The sequence below is a fragment of the Xiphophorus hellerii genome, chromosome 13 (assembly GCF_003331165.1).
Source record: "Xiphophorus hellerii strain 12219 chromosome 13, Xiphophorus_hellerii-4.1, whole genome shotgun sequence".
NCBI classification, from domain to species: domain Eukaryota; kingdom Metazoa; phylum Chordata; class Actinopteri; order Cyprinodontiformes; family Poeciliidae; genus Xiphophorus; species Xiphophorus hellerii.
Window position 1 is genome coordinate 2,063,572 of NC_045684.1, and position 21,973 is coordinate 2,085,544.

Here is a 21,973-nt window from a genome sequence, read left to right on the forward strand (position 1 = left end):
CATTGCACCAACACTGAAGTTTTAGTCATAAACATTAGTTTTGCTAATGAGCTAATCTAACATGCTATTTAGCGGAAATTAATACTAAAGCACTAAATTCAACCACGTTGATACCCGACCTGTGTCAATAGCACAATGTTTGTTATAAAGTAGGACATCAACCTCAGGTGTCAAATTTGTTATTTCAGACTGTCTGGTTGCGCTTCAGGAAGGGATTCTTTGTAACAGACCTTGGAGATGGAGAGGAAACAAAACTTTAACATAGATGTCAAACTTTATTCAACCGAAAGTTTACAAAACAGGTAAGTACATTAGCATCTTAGAACTCATTCAGCAAAATTAATTTAGGGGAAGCTGAGTTCGCTAAATGTCTTCAAAGTTAGCAAAAATGCTAATCGAAAAATTAACTTTACTCTAACTTCAGAGCTCGCTCACTTGGTTTTTAGCTGAGTGCTCGCATGCTAACGTCAGCATGTTAGCATGTCATGACAGTGTCTTCAGTCAGAGGCTTCTTTATATTAGCTGCAAGACTGACTGCTTCCAGTCACTGTTCCACCACAACTCTTTGATATTTAATCTACCTTTGGGATAAATAATGTGTTTCTGAATTTAGTTAAATTGAATTGAATAATAGGTCGTCGTGTGGATTTAAGATTCTTGGTAATGACTAATAAAAAGCTGTAGGGAGGAGAATAATTGGGTTACATGAGCAACGTTTGGCGCCGGAGTGTAGAGGTGATGAAGGATCCCTGAAAGAGGGAGTCTCAGGTTGAAGTGATGGAGGAAGAGGAGAGGGCTTGAAATATGACCTGTGAGGACGATGCGTCACAGGTGATTCTGTTGTGTGTGAAAGAGGAAAGAAAAAGGGTGCAGTAAAATACTTTGTGTAAAATACTTGACACCACTCAAATGGTGTAAAGTGCTGCTGTAAAACTGACCTCTGAAGTGTTTATAATGTGGAAAATTCTTCCTGCGCTAATCGCACATCTGTAACGTTGGATGCCAGCTGAATGAAAACACGCAGAGCTCGACGAGGCCAAGTGTTTATTGGCCCACCAGTGTGTGTGTGGGCGTGTGCGTGTGCATGTGGGTTAATTTACCGTTAAACTGAAGGACTCAAACGGTCGCCCACCCGCACAGAAAGCTAATCAGCTACAGAAATCTGCGATGTCTGAAACTGCCGTTATCACCGTCAGGCATGTGTGTGAATGATTGGCATGTTATGAACGTCACGGTGGAGGAAAGTGTGTGTGTGTGTGTGTAACTGTTTTTGTATCCGTCTTTCTGTGTGAGAACAATAAAAGCTTTCAGACGCAGCAGCAGGTGAAACGCTCTGCTGGTTAATATAAAACTAGTTGTGTTTGGAAAGAAGGAGAATGTCGGCTGCGTTTTTTTATCCTCCTGCTGCCAGGTAACCAGAGGGAGGGTGGGCAGATCGAAAAACAAGATGGTGGGAGAGAAACACGGAAAAACAATAACCTACCCGCCGACAGGTGTTCCTCTGGAGCAAATAAATGACCCAGAAAAGTCAATAGTTGGCGTCACTAAGTGGTTTCAGGCCTCCTGACGCAGGCGGCCGCAGGGTGAGCGCTTCACTCAGACAAATTCACAAAACGTGCAGCAGCGTCCCGACTTAACCCGGGTTCTCCATCAGCTGAATCTGGAGAACCCGGAGCCTTTTGGGAAAAAGTATGGAGGCACTTTTAGGAATGCATCTCAAAGCTCAGTGTTGGTATTAAATTAAATAAACATAAATGCTAAGATGGATTTAGTGTTGCAAGTTTCTGTTTTGCTGTTTTTTTAGCTTTGAGATAATCGTATGTCCATCCATCCGTCGTTTTCTTTCTTTAAGGCTTGACCTGGATACAAATATCTGCTGTACATTTCTTACTGAACTTGTTATATGTCCTTAGAGAAATATATATTTTTATAAAATATACCATTTAAATGTTTTCTCCAACATTAAAATTTTACTATAATGCAGGTGGAGACAAAGTGTTTAAATTAATTTGAATGATGAAAGACGAAGCTTTGTTTCTGAGGATGAAGGGGTGAAATGGCGGCCTGTAGCGTGTGTTGGGTGTGGTTATGCTGAAGAATAATAGACACAGCTGTTCTGGTGCACATCAAACAGCTTGGATTTGTTTTTTTCATTCGACGGTTCGGTTTATATCTGGGTAACAACACGAACAGAGCCGCTACGTTGGCGTCGCTACGCCGCTTTCTGAACACGTTCTTCAGACTAATGTGTGGTTTTCTGGCAAGTTGTAAGTGAATGAATGGAAACGAGTGATACTGGAGGGCTGAAGCAGAGCTGGATGCATGGAGGAGTGTGCTAATCAGATTTAATCTGAACCAGATGACGGGGCTCCTGGGTGGAGCAGCAAACGATGGAGTCACTAATGCAGAAAAAAGGTGAATTTTAACTGAAAAACAATAGAAAGAGCAGGCTGGTCCATGGGGGGGGGGGGTTGATATTTAATCATTTTTTGTTAACTTTGTCTTTTGTTTTACAGTTTATTTGGTTTAATTGAGTTATAAATATTGTTAAGGCGTTATACAGCTAAATTCACATTGATCTTTAGGCTTTCTATACAGTCTAGAAAAGGTTTGGAAAGGAAGAAGATGTAAGTGTTCAGACATTCAATTTTATTCTCTTTTTTATTTTAAAAAAATGATATAACATTTATATAAATTATATAAAAAATATATGTCATATATTATATATGTTATCTAAAAAACAACCTGAAATTTTTTATTATAATTAGCTGATTACCCATATGGTTTTTTATATTTTATATATTTATTTGGAATATTATCATCAAATCATTTTTATTTGTTTATATGTATTTTTTAAAAATTTTTCTTAAAAAAAGAATTTCTGAAAAATAATTAAACTCGTTAAACCTCTTTGTTTTCTGTATTTAATGATTATTTGTCAGTTTATTTTATTAGTATTATATTTTTATTCATGTATTCTTTGTAATTTATCTAAAAGACAAACAGAATCTCAAACATCTTGAATAAATAAAAATTTCAAGTTTTCTGGAGTTTAAACCTTCGTAGATCAGAGTTTTCACTGAAATCAAGACATTAGATATGAAAAATATGCCTTTAAAATATTTGGATTTCCAGATTGCAGTCAGATTAGACGAGTTAAAATTTTATGAAGCTTAAAATTTAAGATCCAAATTGGTCCAGATGCCTAAAAAGACGTGAAACAGACAGTAAATTAAGGAAAACAGAGAATATAAACCAACTACTGTGATTTTGGTTTTCCACATAAAAGATAAATAAATTTGACTCTCTTGGCTTCCCGTCCGTTTCTGCTGCTGCTGCTGCTGCTGGGAATTTGCCCACATCTGGATTTGAATCTTGTTGTGAAAGTTGGAGTGTGGGGGGGTGAGGGGGTCCGTCGGTTACCGCGGGTCACGTGACAGCTTTTGCGAGCCCTGCGTTCCTGTGTGGGTGTGCGTCGCAGGACGGTGACAAACCCCTTTTGTTTCTATGAAGACGTTTTCCTTGGAAGCGACAGTGACAGCTGCAGAGCAACTGACAGGGAGGGGGGCAGTTATAAAGAAAGAGGGGAGTATTTAGCATATTTGACATGCAGACCACGGGTTGCTGTGTGCAACAGTTGATGGGAAGAGAGAGGAAACTGTTCCTGCGAGTTCAGAGAGAGAAAACTACAGAAGAAGAAGAGGAGAGACGCTCGAGAAGAACAACAAAACAAAGAGGTTTAAAGGTTCCCTGTCTGGGCTGCAGGTTGCCATGTCTGTGGGTATCCCCCTTCTGATATGGGTGTTTTTCTGAGGGACCCTCCTCTCCGCCGGATTGGGTTTCAGCGAAGTCGCAGACGGGAATGCACAAGTGTGTCCCGCGAATATCCCTGCACCGTTTCCACGTCTGCTCTCCACCTCCAGCAGCCGGGAATCCTTTAAAGACGGGCGTAACTCTGGCAATGGAGGCAACGGCAGAATGAAAACACTGAAACTCCGGCCGGACTCAACTTCCTCGTGAGCCGACCGCCCGGACTGTCGCTTCAGGGGGAAAACGGGAGAGCCAGCTTATTACTGATAAGCCTCTTTCTCTGTTGTGGTCGCAGTCCCACCCCCTCTCTCTTTTCTTTGACTCTGTATCCCTTCACATTGTTTTTTTTTTTTTTTTTTGGAGCCTCGGAGAGGCGGAGGTGGTTTTCTTCCAGACTTTTAAATGGGGATTACAAATCTGGGAATAATGTAGCCATCTCACATGGCCGGATTCCTGCTCCTCTTCCCTCACGCTGCCAAATCTGCCTTCTGTTGCAATGACTGTTTGATTATCTGCTGCCTGCCTGAAGGAAGCGCTCATCCTGGCTGTTATTGGATATGAAAGCATTTTAATTCACCTCATTTTTTATTTTTCTTATTAAATCAGAGGCAGAATATCTGTTGCTGCTCAGCGTGGGATAATCAGCTGCATCACAGCGTTCAGCTAATTTTTTTTCTTGTTAATCCCCCTCTGCACATCTTTTCCTCTCTCTCGCAATTTGCCTCTTACTCTCCCTTTTTTTATTCTGGAGTAAAGGAAATCAGTTTGATTGGAGCACTTCCTGTGTTTTAATACCAGTGCAGGAAGCAGAACAAACGGAGCTGAATTCAAACACAAACAGCAAGAGGGGGAGGGACACAGAAAGAGAGAGAGAGAAACGGTGGGGGGGAGAGCGAGAGGAAATAGGGAGATTTTTTTTTCTTTTTTAGCAGCTGCAAACCATTTCAGCTGTGTAGAGGGACAGAAAAGAACGAGGAAAGCTGGGAGCAACCGCGTTTAGTGGAGAAAAAAGGAGAAGCTGCGTGGCAGTCTGGCAACGTGTCCTGGGATTGTTTGCCGGTTTATTGGGGAAAGACTCTTCCTGCAAAGCGAAGCTTGCACCGTAGCTGCAGAGGGGGTTTGTCTGGGACTTTGCCCTCTGGATACGGTCCCACGACTTGCAGCTCTACCACCTATTTTCTCTCTCCAGCCCCTGACACCCCCTTTCACTCCAGCCTCACCCCTCCAGGAGCCTGCCTGCTTTCCATCTACTGTACCAGCTCTCCCCTGCAGCTGCAGACGAAAGAAAAACGTGGAGATAAAAGAACTGACGAGGGATTTCTTGACCTCTTTGTTTGGATTTAGCCTTTTTGGGGGGGATGCTGAACTGCAAAAACGATGGAGTTCATTTTCTTTCACTGGAAGAATGAAGAGACACAAATTTCCTCCTGAGGAAAGTTTTGGATTGCAGTTTCTTGAATCAAAAAGACATCCATTTGTTTATTGGGTTTTTCATTTTGTCCATTTGTCCTCATGAAACAAATGTCGTCTTCAGTTCATTCAGAGCACCCCACGCAGCCTTTCTTTTATATAACCAAGAGTGGGTTTTCACACCTTAAAAGGAGAGTTTTGCACTTCTCTGCCTGCCTCTAGCTGCAACTGTTAAAGTTGTCTGAGTCCTCTGCCTCTTTTCCTGTTGTTTGAAGAAAGATGACCAGAAAGGAAGGAAGGAAGGAAGGAGCTGGACGGGGAGGAAAAATGGAGAAGTTGCTCTGCATATTTTGAGATATGAAGTAGAGGAAAGTGGACTGTTGTTCTGACAGCAAAACAAAGGAACCTTATCGTTCTTCGCTCATGTTGGACCTCTCAGACATGGGGATGCTGGATGCCGTTTTCCATCCTCCATGTCTTCATCTCTCTGCCTCTCTCATTCTTACCAGCCTTTAACGTAAACAGTGCAGCTGATTAATATGGTGTCGAGGGGGTGGGATGTCTTACTCGCTCTCTTATTGATGCCACAATGCATCCCTGACAGACCGAGGAAATGCTCGACTGTTGAAGTGACTTAGCAGGAACGGAAGAATGCAGAGTTGAGGTAAAACTATTGAGAAATGAAGTAATTTTTTTAAGAATGTGAAGCCTGAAGGATTTGCTCAATTGCAGCCACATGGACTGTTTTAATTTTGTGGATTATCTGTGGGACTGTTTCTTTTTTACGTTTTTTTCTTGAAGTGCCACTTTAGATCATAATCACGAGGGAATTTTGGTGAAAACAAAATGGGGAAGCCCCTGAGCCGTCCAGACTGTCTGAGGCAGAGTCCCCGCTGCCTTGGGAAAGGAGATGAGGACGAGGCGTACATAGAGGACTGCTACGTCCCTCAGCGATCCATTTATGACACAATGCGGATCAATGAACAGATAGACCAAGGGACCAAACTGTGCCAACCTTCAAGGAGCACCTTAGGCTCTGGCGGAGAAGTAAGGGGAGAAGGAAGTACCTTATCCAGCAACGGCACCATCGGAGCTGACCTTGGAGGTGTTTTTGTCTCCAGAGGTGGAGATAACCCAGGGGGAGTGAAGAAACTAGATGAGAGGGTAATTTTTGATGCCTTAAAGCTGACTGGTGATCTTAAGATAATGTCTCCGCCAGTTGGAAGTTCAGGTTTGCCCCTTGCTCCGTCCTCATCCGGAGCTGGGGGAGTGGTTGCCGTGGTCAAGAGGCGACATCAAGGTGGAGACAAGAAGGACAATCCAAACCGACGATCTTGGAAAGCTTTCATGCACCCGAGTTTTCCTGAGTTTGCAGAAAGACTTGAATTCTCTGCTGTCGATGGGGCAGAGAAACGATCGTCTGGAGCAGGGATTCCTCTGTCTCCTTTCCAACAGATTCCCTCTCAACTCCCCCCATCCACTCCCACATCTTCCACACCTTCATTACCTCCTTACACTCCCTCCCCTCTGTCATCTGCACCCCAGACTCCTTCAGTCTCCACTCCACCAGCTCTGACACCCGCGGTTAGCCCCCAGCAGCATCCTCTCAGCAGGCAGAAGCAGGTTAATCCTTTACTTCTGAAGCAACAGAAACAGAGTAATGTGGTGTCTTCTCCTTTGAAGGAACAATCGCCTGCTATCAGCCCAACGCAAGGCCCCCATCCGTCTGGAAAAACACCACAGCGCAGCCCCTTAAAGCCTCGACAGACGCACAGCAAACGAGAGGAGCACAGACGGACTGCGAGCTCTTCTAAAGCTGGAATCAGACTCATCCCTGAAGAGGCTTTTGAAGCTGTGAAGACCTCAGATTCAGAGAGGGACTCACCTCTTTTGGATCAGGACCATGGTGATAGTGCTCCTCTCATACCTCCAAAACCTGTCTTCTGCCCCCCAACCAAAGCGCGCACCTGGCCTCGGAGTATAACCACAGGAAAAAGGACTCAGGTTGGCCTGAGATGCAACTTACCCACACTTCCTCCTTTGCCTCCTCTACTGGGTGAGGATAATGCCACAGACGAGGAGTCTCTTTATCTGTTAGACCCCCCATCTCCCTTCCTGAAGGAGGAGGAGGATGGTTTAGCTTACGGAGGCCTTCCTCTGTCACCCTGTATCAGTCATGAAGGAGAGGAAGAGGGGCTGCTTGGATGGGGCACTCAGGGTGGCGAGCTCCGAGAACGCACCGCGTCCGAACTCAAATTTGAGGAGGACGAGCGTAGGATACTCGAGGAGCTCGAAGGGGAAGACGATTACAGGAAAACAACTGAGGAGGAAGAGGCCTGGAAAAGAGAAAGGGAGCGAGCTCTAAGAGAGGAAAGAGAGTGGGAGGCAGTTCTGAAACTGGAGAACAGGGAGATAGTTGACCAGTGTTGGGATAGGGAAACACTGGAATCAGAGGGATGGGATTTAACAGGCTCTTCCAGACATTGGCCTGTGCTGACGCCCCCTACTGGGTTTGGAGGCCCTGGGGCCCCCAGCACCTCACCGTCCCCCAGCTCAGGAGCGGAGTCAGACTACCTCTTCTTAGAGCTAGAGAGGCAGTGTCGAGAGGAAGAGGGGGAGGAGGGAGTGGAGATGAGTGTCGACCCGGAGCCTATCTGTGATCCCTACACTCTGCCTTGTTTAGAGGAAGAGGAGGAGGAGGAGGAGGAAGAAAAGACTTGTGGGACTCTTCCTCTGGATTCAGTTCACTCTGCAGACCCTGAAAGTGTTGAATTTGATTCTGTGAAAACTGAAGAAAACTCTGAATCAAATTTGACTGAGCACATAAAAGAAATCCTAAACTGGAAAGATCATGAAAGGGAGCACGGCTTCATAGACGAAGAATGTGACTCTGAATATAATGAGGATAAGACAAAGGTAGAGGAGGAGGACAAAAGTTACCCAACCGACTCTGCTCTCGGTCAACAACTGGAGTCGGACTCCAGTGAGGTCCAAACATCCCAACCGGAAAAAACTGAAATCAGTACAGTTTCTCGGACAGATTGTGGGCTTGAAAAGCCTTCACAGACTGAAACAGACCTGGACAGCGGGGCGTCGTCTGAGCATGATGGGGAGGATTATGATGAGCCAACTTCCTCTCCATCTCAAAGACCTTTGAACCCGTATGCAGAGGAGGAAGAAGAGAGAAGAGAAGAAAACGCCGATTTGGGAACAGAGTGGGATCAATCTGAGCCATGTTTGGATAGCAACAAGGGAGCTTTCACTGATGACTCCCTGGAGCCTCCGCTCCTCACTGAATGTACACAGGATGCTGTAACTTCCGGTCAAGAAGCAGCAGTCCCTCCATGTGCAAGCAGACCTTTAACAGAAACAAGTGTTGACCCAAAAGAGGGATCCTTTGTGTCTGAGAATGTAGCCTCAGGATCGTCTGAGTCTGAGCAAGTCCCAGTTTCTGAAACTAGAACAGACGTGATTGTCAGCATCCCTGAATCAGACTCAGCACCTCCATCTTCATCCCCTCGGCATAAATCTGACTCCTGTGGTGCAGGTTTGGATGCTGGAGACTCTGAGGCCTTTGTCACCTCAGATAGCTTTATTTACCTGGCCGTGTCTGTGCCTCCCCAGTGCTCCAGTGACTGTCCCCCCTCTCCAGTTGTGGACTCCTTCCCCCCCAGTCCCATTTCTAAGCCACCTTGCTACCATGACCCAGAAGAGGCGGAGGATGGATCAATCCTTTCTCCTGACAGTTTTGTTTACCTGGCCGCACTTGAACGGCCCCAGCCCGGTCCTTCGGAGGGCGGCTCAGCTTGCGAGGATACTCAGGAGCTTGACTTGGACTCGTACTCCGAGGGGACCCAATCCGGTGTGGATGGGGTCGAGTTTGTCCTGGGCTCAATGACCGGCGACAGCGACTGGGAGTCGGACAGCTCTGCCCCAGACTTTACCCCCGTTATTTCAAGTGACACCACCTGGGATCAGCTTGAACCAGGCCTGCTGCAAAGCCTGTTCTCCCAGACGGAGCTAGGTCAGATACAAGCATGTGGGCCCCAGGATGATTGGCCCCAAACAGAGGCTATGCATTCCTCACAAGCAGATCAGAGCACTGAAGAAGAGAGAGAATCTGTGTGTTTGGACACAGACTCCCATCTGGAGGTAAGTTTTTACTTTTAGTCTGATCATTAAGGTTTTTAGTATTCAGCTGTGTCGGATGCAGACGTGAGAATGTGGAAGCAAAGGATGTCAACTGATGTAGACATGGTGTGGAAAATGTATGGGAGGGGTGCTAAAGTTATCTAGACGCCATAATTAGCTGGTTGGCTTTCAGTCGAGCTTTAGATTGATGCAACAAGGGTGCTACTTATAGGCCTGTGGGGTTAGTCTGTGTGTGTGGGGGGGGGGGGGGGGGGGGGGTGCACTTTAGTCAGAATGGGGGTTATTGTTAATATGCATTAGGGCTGCAAGTGACAATTAATTGATTAATCAGATTTTAAAAATTGGCACATTCTACAGATTTTTAATTTAACCATTTAAGCCTTTTCATACTATGCTAGAAATACATTAAAGATGAAAATAAATGAAAAATCAATTTCTTTATAAAATGAGAGGTAACATTTTATTGCCTAAAATACAATAACATTTATTTAGTAAATCTGAACCAGCTGAAGCTAAAACAGTTAGAACTGTTAAAATTGAGTTTTGGCTAAACCCTATTTACAGACAAAGGTGTGTTTGTCTTAAATGCATTTTTTACAGCTTTGGTTTAATTACTGCTCTCAATATATTGATTTTTTTCAGCAAATTACCTTATTAAGTATATATGCTCCAGTTAGTGATTAACTGGAGCATATATACATACAAATACTAAATTATTTGATTATGTCAATATTTGATTAATTGCAATACTCCGATTAATCATTTCAGCCCTAATGTCCATCCACATACTTGTGGCTTATTACTTGTTTGTTCCTGTTCATCCAATTTGCAAGGCTTTGCTGTTTCGCAGAACATTTTGACACGTTTTGGACTGACTTTGAGCTTCCCATTGTGTTACTTGGTGCGTAACCACAGTGTCTACAGGTTTACTGATTTACAGGGTAGGTAAATGAATATAATGTATTCTGTACCCAACCTACCCATTGTTGTCACTCCCCTTTTTCCCTGAAGTATGTGAGCTGCAGGTAAAACATATTGTTTGACAGACTGTCAGATTTGCTTTGTTTGAACTGTGTTTTTATTGGTCTTTTTTTATGAAAAAGATGTGTTGTAGAAAATTTCCAGAGAATTTCTCTGTTGTTGGAAGTATTTCCTATGGTAAAGTTTCTCCTACCATGGCTGTGGCTGGACGCCATTCTAAAAATGTCCCCATGGCAGATAAATATAATTATTTCTGTATGCTGAGGGCCTGAATGATTCAATCAGTGTTTAATCACATTATATTTTCCATTAGTTGCTCGCCTGGACTCTATATTTGTCAGAGGGAAGCTGTTATTTTTGTTATTTATTATTAGCTTTGCTGGTTTATCTGCTCTGGCTTCAGTTTAATGCAATCAGGTATCAGCTCCACCTTTACTGAGGGCTGCAGCGAACATGAATGACCAATTTCTCTCTCAGTGCGATACGATATTCTCCGTCTGACCAGGAATGAGTCAGTTCCCAGCCGGATAAAACAGCAGATAAATGGATTGAGGGTTTTGCTTTGGTCTGTAATAGAGCTTAGTTTAGAGGCAATGAAAGCTCTTGATTTACCGACCTGTCTCTGTTCCAGCCCTCACCTTTAGTGAGGAGATACTTACATAAATCTGGACACAAAGCAGCTGAAAAGAACTTCATCTGCAGGAGGAGCAGGGATTAGAGAAGAGATGAAGAGTTCAGATTAGAGATGAAGGTCCTCCTCAAAACAACCAGCTGGGTGATTTGGGGGATTTTAAGGTGGACGGATGGACGGACGGACGGATGGACGGACCAGTGTCTACTACTTTGTTTCATCAGGTTCAGGAATAATGGATGAGACATTTAAAACTTTCAGGATTTTGTGACATTTAGTTTCCGGAAAAACTTGATCAAGTGCTTTCATTTTGAATAAAAAAAACCTTTTTCATTTTTTTAAAGCATAAAATTAAGTTTTCAGCCCTGTCTGTCCATCATCCATCCATCCATCCATCCATTCATCCATCCATCTGTCCGTCCATCCAGTCATCCACCATCCATCCAGCCCTGTCCTCTCTGTTTGTCTTAGAAACCAACAAAGTAAAAATCACCCAAATCCTTCCCAACCCCAGTTCTTTCCCCTAATTGTAGCAGTAGTTGATTTGTAACCTGGACTCTTGTATGGAGTCCATCAGAAAACATTCAGCCTTGATGAAACTCTCTCTGTCCTCGCTTGACTCCTCCGTCCCGTCCGGTTCCCCTCCCCCACGCCCGGTGGTTTGTGGCAGAGATAAGGAGGTGAGAAATAAATCCTGCAGCTCTGCATGAGGAGGTTCTGCCTCTGCCAACACCATCTAAACAAACAGCCTGCTAAGTAGTCTGGGGAATATAAACTTAGATCTCAGATAAGCGCGTGCCACAGCTAACACTCTGAGGCCGGGACGCTGTAACATGCTGCTGCAATCCATTTTATCAAATAATCACATATTTGGTGGTTAAATCTGAATTTATTTTGAAAATCTGGATTTTTTCACCAATACTCTTTGGGATCCATAATTCAGAGTGATGCCAGAGCCTCCAGGGCGGCCATCTTGTTTTACAGCTTCTATTTGGACTTTTAGCTCAAGTCAACTCTATGATAGAATATTAGGGCCAATCTAAGATATAATTACAAGAGTAAAGTCATAATATTACAATAATACAGTCGCTGTAATACAACAGTAAAGTTGAAATAATGCAAGAATGAAGCGTTTGTATTACCAGAATAAAGACGTAACATTAGCAGAATGAAGTAGTAATTTTATGAGAACTTTAACATGGAAAATAACCAAAATAAAATGAGGATTTCTGAGCTTCTTGTGACGTTATATTTTGGTGGCAGTTTTAGATAAGGACATACTTAAAATTTAAACATAGCATCAAATTATTTTCAACAGCAGAACAGCAGGACTTTCACAAAGAAATTGGTAAACTTCTTTGGGAAATTTATTTTCTCATAATTAAAAAAAAAATGTGGGCTGGTCCTACAGGTTCATTGTACAAGTAACAGAATTGAAAATATTTTCTGCTATTTCTAATTTCTTTTTAATAAAACAAAAATGTGAATGGAAATTGGATCTAGTATGATTAAAAAACTTAAGATTCTATGCAAACAATTGAATCTATGTGAAAGGAAGAACCACAAACTAAGAAAAAAAATCTGATATTGTGGGACAAAATCTGAAGATTTTATTTTTAATTCATATTGCCCAGCGCTATGCTTCAGCTTTTTGGGCAAACCAAAAATATTCAACCAAGCAGGAATCCCTCAGACCGGATAAAGTGACGGATTGGGAAACACTGGAACAAGCAGCAGGACTCTGGATTATCATGGATCTCGTTTTAAAGCACAGTTTGTCCACAGACGGAGGGACAGACGGACAGATGGACTGGCTTTCCGTCCCGTCCGATGAAGTGAAGCGTGGGAACATGCAGCACAGCCAGACCGACCGATGGCAGGCGAATCTGAAATGTTTCTGCCTGAAGCAGCTGCAACTCTAAAGTCCTCAAATCTGGACCAATTTAGGCTAATTAAAACCATCAGCTGAGATCTGCAGATAATTTAACATTCTTGTTACTCTGTGGTATTTATTGGAGGTTTAAATCTGGTGGCATTTTCCCAGAGATGGCCGATAAATCGATTTTTTTGATTAATAAAATTTTGGATCTTTAAAGATTTAATTTTTGAATAGCATAGCATTGGATAGCATGATTTTATTTCCAGAAAACAACCCAAACACTTTAAAAAAATCACCCCAAAAAATGAGCCGTTTCTAAAACCTTTGGAAAATAGTCAAAAGTCAGCAGGCACTGCGACGTTACCTAGCAACCTCAGCAATGCCCAGCCCGTTACCTAGCAACCCCGCACATTTGGTCAGCTGGTTTCACCGCTGTATTCGCAGTACAATGGCTGCTGGAAAAGATAAGTGTTTCGTTGTTGACTTACCATCACTTGTCCTATTCTTGATGGTTGTGCATGAGGCCCCACTGATGCTTTTCAAACATGTACGGTTGTATAATTGCGCATCTGTTTGCAGCCATTTTCACGTGCGAGTGCAAACGTTGAGTTTGGGGGCGTGGCCAGCATCAACTTATTTGGATTTAAAATGACAGAGGCCCTAAACCACATCTAAAATTTCAATAGCTAAGAATGACTTTGTGCAAAAAAAATTTAAGATTTAATATTCAAGAACATGTTTTGTATATCCCATAGAAATATCCAAACCTGTTGAAGGAAGCATCATAGTCACCTGTAGACAAAAATTCTCGCAGCCTGGCCCTAATATTTTGTTCTACAATTTACAGAAGGGATGATGGAAATAATTTATTTTTTAGAAAATAAACCCCGAAATAATAGATTGAAATTAGATCTGGTAAAAAAAATATCTAAGATTTTATTTTACATTCTTTGCTTTTAACGTTTAGAGCATCACAAGCAGGAGCTGCAGGTCGGCGGCTCCAACGTTGGTTTTGATTGATGTGGTAATTCTGGTTCTGAGAGATCCGCCTCCGGGATGAAAACTGGAAAAAGATGGAGGCAAGCAGGAGATGAAAGCAAAATGATGCAGCAGGTAGTTTAGTTTTTCTTTTATTGGCACTTTATTTGTTTAAAAATGCTTCTAATAATAAAACCTGAACATCTACCCAGAAAAGCGAAAGGTATTCAGGTAGATGAATCCAACCTCAGAGGAGGGAAACAAAATCTGGTCGGACACCAGATGTAAAGGAAGGTTCCAGCCAACTGGGCTTGAATGCAGCTCATATTTGCATGAGATTTGTATCTGTTTGTTGATGTCGGACGTCGCGTTCAAATGGGATTTATGAAACCATTAACCCCTTCCATCCCAGAGAGAGAGAGACAAAGCCTCCCTGGCAACAAAGTCAAAGTTTTCCCAGCTTGCGGTTAGTTTAGAAGTCTTTTCCTTCCTCGATCCAGGAAAGAGAGGAAGGAGTGAAGGACGAGAGTGGAAAGAGAGGAAGAGGACGAGGCAGCAGCAGCAGGAGGAAGAGGAGGAGGAGTGTGGTGTAGGCAGAGCCGTTTCTGGCTGCCATGTTGCTGGCAGCAGAAACACTTCAACCTCGCTGCAGAAAAATTCACTTTTCCTTCTGGTCTGAAGCTTGTTGCTCAGAAACGAGCGCAGATCTCAGAGAGGCAAAACATAAAAGGGATGTTTAGTTTGACTTCTTCAGTGATTTTACTCTTTAAACATGTATTTCATGTCAAATATTCATCCAGAGGGCTTCTGAAGATGGTTCATTTTTTGCTTTTTATTGCATCTGGTTCAAAAACTGGATGTTTTCCCCTCGTCTTGCCTGATCCAAGTCATACTATCCGAATACCTTCAAAGAGTCAACAGATCTTTGGTAGCAGTCCATCTTACAACGAATGTGTGGCGGCCTCTGACTGAAGACTGTTGCTTTCAGTCAGACAGCATAATGACATGCTAACAGCTAAGCTTTGAGGTAGCAAAGACGATATTCCACAGTAACTCGTCCTGAATGAAACCATCAGTTGTTAGCTAGCACTGCTTATCCTCCTCATTTGCTTTTGCCGCTTCTCTTTAAATCTGTCTGGCCGAACGATTAGAAAGCTGAGCAGGGAGTCGTTGAAATAGGGGATAAGATGCGTATAACACACTGGTTGGCTCCTTTTTTGGGCTTGATGCAGTTGCCCGTTATGATAGATAAAAGAGATGGTCTGAACGTCCTCCTCCTCTCTCTTTTCTCCTCCTCTGGGATTTGGGGTCGTAGTTCAGGTATTATTATAGCCTTTGAGATGCTAATCAGCTGCTCCCAGATCTAAAAACATCAAATCCAAAGTGAAATGTAAATGGAGTAGTTGATAAACAATCGTTTTCATGCTTCTGCACAACAATATGCTTCTTTCAAAATCTGAAATAGTCCTAAAATATGTATTTAATTAATATATATTAATATACATTACTATTTATTAATGTTTTATTTCTCTACTCTGGGTTTCCAATACTGAGATTTGATATATGGAGTGTTTGGGAAAGCTTTTAAATCAGCGTGTTTCTTGTCGTAGCATCAGCTGCATTACTGTTGTTTTTTTTTTAGCTCATAAACAGATGCAAAAACATCTGGTCTGTTGACCAATCATGGCTTCCTCTGCTAACTGCTGCAGTAACCTGATAACACGGATGCATGGCGATTATTTAAAAATGTTAAGGCGTTCAGTGTTATCACTTCCACACAGCAAACCTGATTAGTGTTTTCATACTGCGGGTCTAGATAGTGTTCACAGCCCCTGTTAAAATAAGGTCTTTATGATTTTAAGGGAAAATATGGAAAGTAAAAAAGGTGCGTTGGGCTGAAATAAACAATGTTTGGAGCCTCTTTAATATCCGTTTCTGCATTCTGGCTTCTTTACTGGGAATCCATCTGTCTGAGGACATCTCTGCCACTTCCTGGTTCATAATTTCACACATCTTGAAATTATAAAAGTAAATTTGTTTAATGGAAACACAGCAATTTCAAAAAGTCTCCAGTCTCTTTTAAACGTTTTTTGCACTAGGATGAGGTGGTTTTTCAACCGTACTGATATTTCGGAAAACTCCAATGGAAACACTGGAATTTGAATACATCTCATGTAATTGTTTACATCTGTCGCTGCCATGTTTTTCAATGACTTATCACGTCAACAAACGTATTCACGTCTGATTTTAATTACATTTTTTGTTTAATAGAAACACCATCATTGTGAAATTGTGTTCATTTTAACATTTTCAGAATATTTCAGAATAAAAGCTTTGCTAGTCCTATAAATGACATCATATCTGTCTGAACAACTTTGGTACTACTTAGTAGGAAATGGTTAATAAACGTTAGTTTAGGGTTTGCAAATTTATGCACCAGGATTATTGCAGGTTTTTTGTCTTTATTCTTAAAGATTTTATTCATGAAATCGTACAGGACTTCACATAAAAGAGGAAAATAATTTTATAATTTGTTTGTTTTACGTCACACTGAGGAGTTTTTGTTCTTTACTTTGTCTGGAAGGATGTTTTATTTCTCGTTTTGTCCACAGATTCAGGCATGAATCACAGAAATCAATTTAAAAAAGACATCTAGACTGTAAAAACCTGAAGAAAAAAAAAGGTTGCACCTGTTTGGCAAACAGGAGACGCTCCACCAGCTGCTCTCTCAGTCAGTTTTACTGGTTTTTAGCCTCATTTCAGAACTGGAAATGGTGCTGGTTTGCGGTCCAGATACTGGTTGAGTCAAAGAGGAGTGGAGAGGGAAGAAAATGAAGGGATGGCCAGATTGAGAAAGGAAGTGGAAAAAGGTGGAGCGATGAGCAACGAAGTGAGGAAGAGGATGACGGTGAAGTGAGCTCAGCTCGGAGCTGCGTGGTTTCTGCTGGCGGAGGTGGGAAGAATGACAAGTATGTGGGAATTTTTCCAGAGCTGTGGTTTATTCAAACACTCCGAAGTGGCGGCGCAGAGAAAAACCAGAGCATGAGTAAAAAAGGAATAAAACGTCGTTTCTATACATCCTCGTATGTCGATGACATACAGGAGGGCTTGATTTATTTTCCCTCTCCGTTGCGCCGTATCTTAGACACACACATGTCAGGATAGGGCGGAGGGCTGAGGGGTCACGGCTGCAGCCATTGTTGTTCTGGCCGACAGACTTCCTGTTCCAGGCAGCTGTGACGCCCAACGCCACCATCCAGGGACAAAAACACACAAAAGCTGCTCATTCACGCCCCGTCCTGCACACACTCGTACCTGTGGAGCTTTTTACCCCAAACCTGGCATGAAGGCTGCAGCTGTGTTTTATTTAAGCCAGATGAGCCGAGGTGTGAACTGATTATGACCCTCTGTGGAGAATCAGAAACACTCAACAACTTCCAGAGCATCTGCACAGGCCGGCCCAAGGCATAATGCGAGTTAAGTGGCTGTTTAACGGCCCAAACACCAGCGGGGGCCCCCCAAGAGCACCAAGCTAGCATGATTAAAATTTAGATATATTTAAAATATTAAATAATAATAGGTAAATGCTATTACATATGGAAAAACAATTAGTTGATTTTATAGTTGTTGCACAAATAATATTAATATCGTCCTGTTTTCTGCTTCCCCTAAGCAAAAACACAAAATCTTACCAAGGTTTTCTGATCTTGTTTCTAGTGCAAATATCTTAGCACACTTGAAATAAGACAAAACTAACTCATAAGTAACTTTTCAGCAAATATAGGGGCTTCATTTAAGTCAAAAATTCCTTAATATTGATGAAAAAGTTCTTTCTTTTGATTTCCATGTGTTTTCCATCATTGAATTCACATTTTCAGAATCTGTAAATAACTCAAAACACCCAGAATAAACTTGATCATGATTTACAAAACTGCATCACCTCATTAGGATGAACAGAGAAGACGACAATAAGTGGGTTAAGAGACTAATATTTCCACCAATTTCATGTTAGGTGGTCTGTGAGTGTTTGTTAAATGAGCTAAGTGTTCCTGAAAAAGTTGGAGAAACACTGTTTTAGTGCAAAAAGAGAGCTGGTGGTTATTAGCTCCACTTCTTCTTGCTTCTAATGACTCTAATGCTTCCAGGTATTTCCTTTTGAATACTTTAGACTTTCTTTACGGTAAAATCTGCAAATTGGTGGATTTTGGAGTCGCATTCCTCAAAATATAAGCGAATAATGTACTTCGAATAGCCGGAACCTGGCATATTATTTATGGGTTCATCTGGTTCAGATTTGATTATAGTATATGTCTAGACAATAAAATGGAATTAAAAAACATTAAAACTAATTGTGGTTGGCTGCAAAGCCAGACTAGATGGAACCAAACCTGTGTCTAAATGTTTCACTTTTACTGGTAAAGTTAATAGACTTGAATGTGCCTAAAGCATCCTAAAAACGCCAGCGGTGGTTCTGTTTTTTCTTGTGTCTGCTGGGTGTCGTCTCTTCAGCTCATCATGGCTCCTATAGCTTCACCACTTCGGCTTCAGAAAACATCTGATAAACGTCCATAACTGCCTCATGTCAGTGAAGAGGAGGGTTTTTCTGCCATGTTTGTTTTAAAACTGGAGAGAAACCACCAAGACCTGCCGTCTAACTCAGCTGACCTGATGCTTTTTCTTCTCATAAAAACGCAAAAAGTAGATATTTCTTTCTTTTTTCTAGCAAGATATTATATTTATGATTTGAAAACATGGAAAATGATCCCAGAACAATCTTTAGTTTTTAATATATCCATTACATCCCACAACTAAAAGTGCTTTCCTCAGATACTCCAACTCAGACAACAGAAATGACTATTTTACCAGCGTTTAAATCGACTTATTAGGTATACATGATGGTATGATATTATTCCCTCATCAAAAACATATCTGGAGTTTTGCTTTGATTCTTTCAAAGCATCGCCATGGCAACCATTCAGCTGTGCAAAATGCCTTTGAGGCGCAGGACCTCCTCAGAGCTGCAGTTTCCAAGCTAATGAGCTTCTACCTCACAGAGCAGCTCCTGCAGACTAGCCAGCAGCAATTAGCGAACACCTGGTGGAACTGCACATCTGCTAAGCTCATTTTAGGAGCTACTTTTCAGTAAAGTGCTGATTAAAAAAAAAAAATTGTTAAAGGGTTAATAAAGGATGGATGTTGTGATGACTTCCTGAAGGCAGAGTTTTTAAAGAGACAGATGTTGCATTACAAAGTCAAATTTCTTTAACTCATATTTGATATTACAGCATCTTTATAACAACTGAAGGTAACATAGTTACTTGATTGCGCTATAAAATGGCACCATGTGGCTGGAAAATACGTAATACTTTCTCTTTAATTACATAATAAATAAGAAAAGCACAAAGTCTTTATCACCAAAAATTAAGCCAAACCATAATGAAGTAAAATCTGAAGTAATAATCAGTTTTCTCTGACTGGACTTCTCCTCAGTGTTCAGATATTTTTCTGCTGCATGTGTGGGTTTCATCTCATGTGTGGCTGTTTGGGGTTTGGCTGCTGCAGCGCCGCAAATCACCACCATGTCTGCTTCACCCTCTGTGGGTTTGCTTTAAATGTCAGGATTTCAGCAGCTTTCGGACCCCCCTGTCCGTCCCATCACCGCAGCGGACCCCCACTCTGAGGGAATTAGTCCCAGAACCAGAATGGGGAAAAATCCTTCTGTGGTGATACGGCGTTCCTGCTGGTCAGCTGTTGGACATAACAGGGTGAAATTATGGATTTAGCGAATTATTGAGAATAAAAAGAATGACTTAAAGGAATCCAGCAGAACAAGTTTTATATCAGATATTGACTATTAATATTAATAATTAGAGCTGAAACAATTAATTGCGATAAATCAATATTTGAAATAATTGTCGGTTAATTTAGTAACTGACTAATCGTTCACTTAAAGTATAGACTCTAAAAAGGCTATTTGCTGAAAAATAATGAAGCCAAAACTGTGCAATTAGCATTTAATATGAAAACAAAACTTTTTCTCTAAATATGTTCTATTTTAGACAACAAATGTTAATTTATATAATGATTTATATTATTTGTTAGTTTGCATCTTTTAATGCATTTCTAATATTACATAAAAAAGCTGAAGTGGTTAAATGAAAAATCTATGAACGAATTTTTTTATCTGATTAATTAATGTTCAGAATGATCAGTTGCCAAAAATAATCATTAGTTGCATCCTGATTAATAATAATAAAATCTTAAAATAGACACAAACCAATTAAACATATTATTTCCCAAAGCAAGTTTTTGCCAGGTTGAGTTTTAAATTTTTTGAGAAATGAAAATGATAGTTGCATCATATTTAACTCCAGATTTAGAATCTTAATTTTTCTCTATTTATCCAAAAAATATCTTTGTTTTGCTGCAGTTAACTAAGAATTAAGGATGTTTATTTGGACCCGGTTTTATTCTAACAGGTACTTTTCCAATTTAAAGTTTCTAAAGTGTCATCTCACATGGTTCTCTGGTCTGTTTTTGAGCCAACTGGTGTTTAGTTTACAGCAGACTTATTTCTAGACCAAACGTTCTGATTGGTGGAAAACGCTGCCACCAAGTCAGAAATGACTTTTCCTTGTAAAATATCCTGGTATTCTGTAAAGTGATGTTTACCAATTTGTGGTCATTTCTGCAACACTTAACCATTAAAATCCAAGAAAATTATGAACAATTTTACAGCATTTTAATATTTTCTTGCTTGTTTTACCCTAAACAAGGCGGATGAGGTGCAGATTTGCCCGTTAAGTGGCTGTAGGTGGAATGTTTGTGTCAGTGAGACGAGCCTTTTGTCTGGACGTATTTGGTTTCAGTTTTACTACGGCAGAGGAGACGAGTTGGCTGCTGCTGGGTGTTTCCCAGCCAGCCCAGTGAAGTCTGGTTGTCTTTAGTGTCTGACGGCTGCTCCCATTGTCATCCCAACATGGCTCCCAGTCTTATCTGTATGTGTGTGTGAGTAATGTGACCAGACAGGCGACGTTGTGTGTGTGTGTGTATACTTTATAAACGTCTGTGATGAAGTGCAGAATAAGTGTGTGTGTGTGCATGTGTGTGTGTCGAGTCAGCCTTTTCCAGCCAGCTACTCACTCATCCTGAAGTCTAATCCCCCTAATCCGCCTCCCATCCCATTTTTTTTTAATTCCTCCTCCCTCGTTGTTCCAGTTCCCTTCCTGTCTCCCAGTATTCACACTTCCTCAGATCCAGTTGCTTCTAAATGTAGCTACATATTGTTGTCATGCAGACTAAATGTACGCTTCATTACTGAACCTTGATTATAATATTTCTCTATTAAATTGTCAAATATTGGTTCAGTTAACTATTTTGAGATTTGTTGACCTAAAGTAACAAAAGATTTTTTGTATTATAATCTAATCTACTACAAAATAAAAGCACGCATCAGTTTTCCAAGTCTTATTTTGACAGGAATCCCTAAATTCTCTCAATATTTAAAACGATACTTGTCTGATTTATTACTAAACTTTCTCTGGTTGATGAATCAACTGAACCTGACTGCAGTTCCTTGTAATCAGAATCAAACGGGAATTTATGACGTTGAGCCTGTGTGGAATTGGACTGAATCGACCCAGATCGGATCAGTTTCTTTTGCGATCATGTTTGCTGTAAATGCGATACGGTGTTTTGAATTAAACTGGAGACCATTTCAATCCAGTTTTCATAATTTTGCAACTCTGAGTCCCTGTGATGGACTGTGGTAATGTGGTGACTCGGGCTGCACATTATCAGCGTCAATTTATCAATAATTATTGATTAGTTTCTCTGTTTTAAGTATCTAAAAAACTGCCAAACTGGTGTCATGTCTTTCCTGTTTTATTCACTCCACTCTGTTGTTTTTAATTTTTACGGAATTATGAGAGACGATGGCAAAACTTGAAACTGCTGCTGTGCAAGTTACTCAGCAAGTTGTTGCTAAGTAACCAAAGTCTAGCAACTGTTTTGTTGCTAGGCAACCAAAGAGTGAGTGAGTTAGTAGATTCCACTAACCTAGCTTAGTGGCTAAAGTCTTTCCTCTTCCTAAATCTCTGAGAATGCTGGGGCTATCCAGTGCATATTCGATA

At 41.4% G+C, this 21,973-nt stretch overlaps 1 protein-coding gene across 18 annotated transcripts in view; it reads left to right on the forward strand.

The window, feature by feature from the left end:
* macf1a (microtubule actin crosslinking factor 1a) overlaps positions 1 to 21,973 on the forward strand; it is a 212,946-nt gene that overhangs the window by 151,333 nt on the left and 39,640 nt on the right. The gene's annotated exons all lie outside the window — the stretch shown is intronic.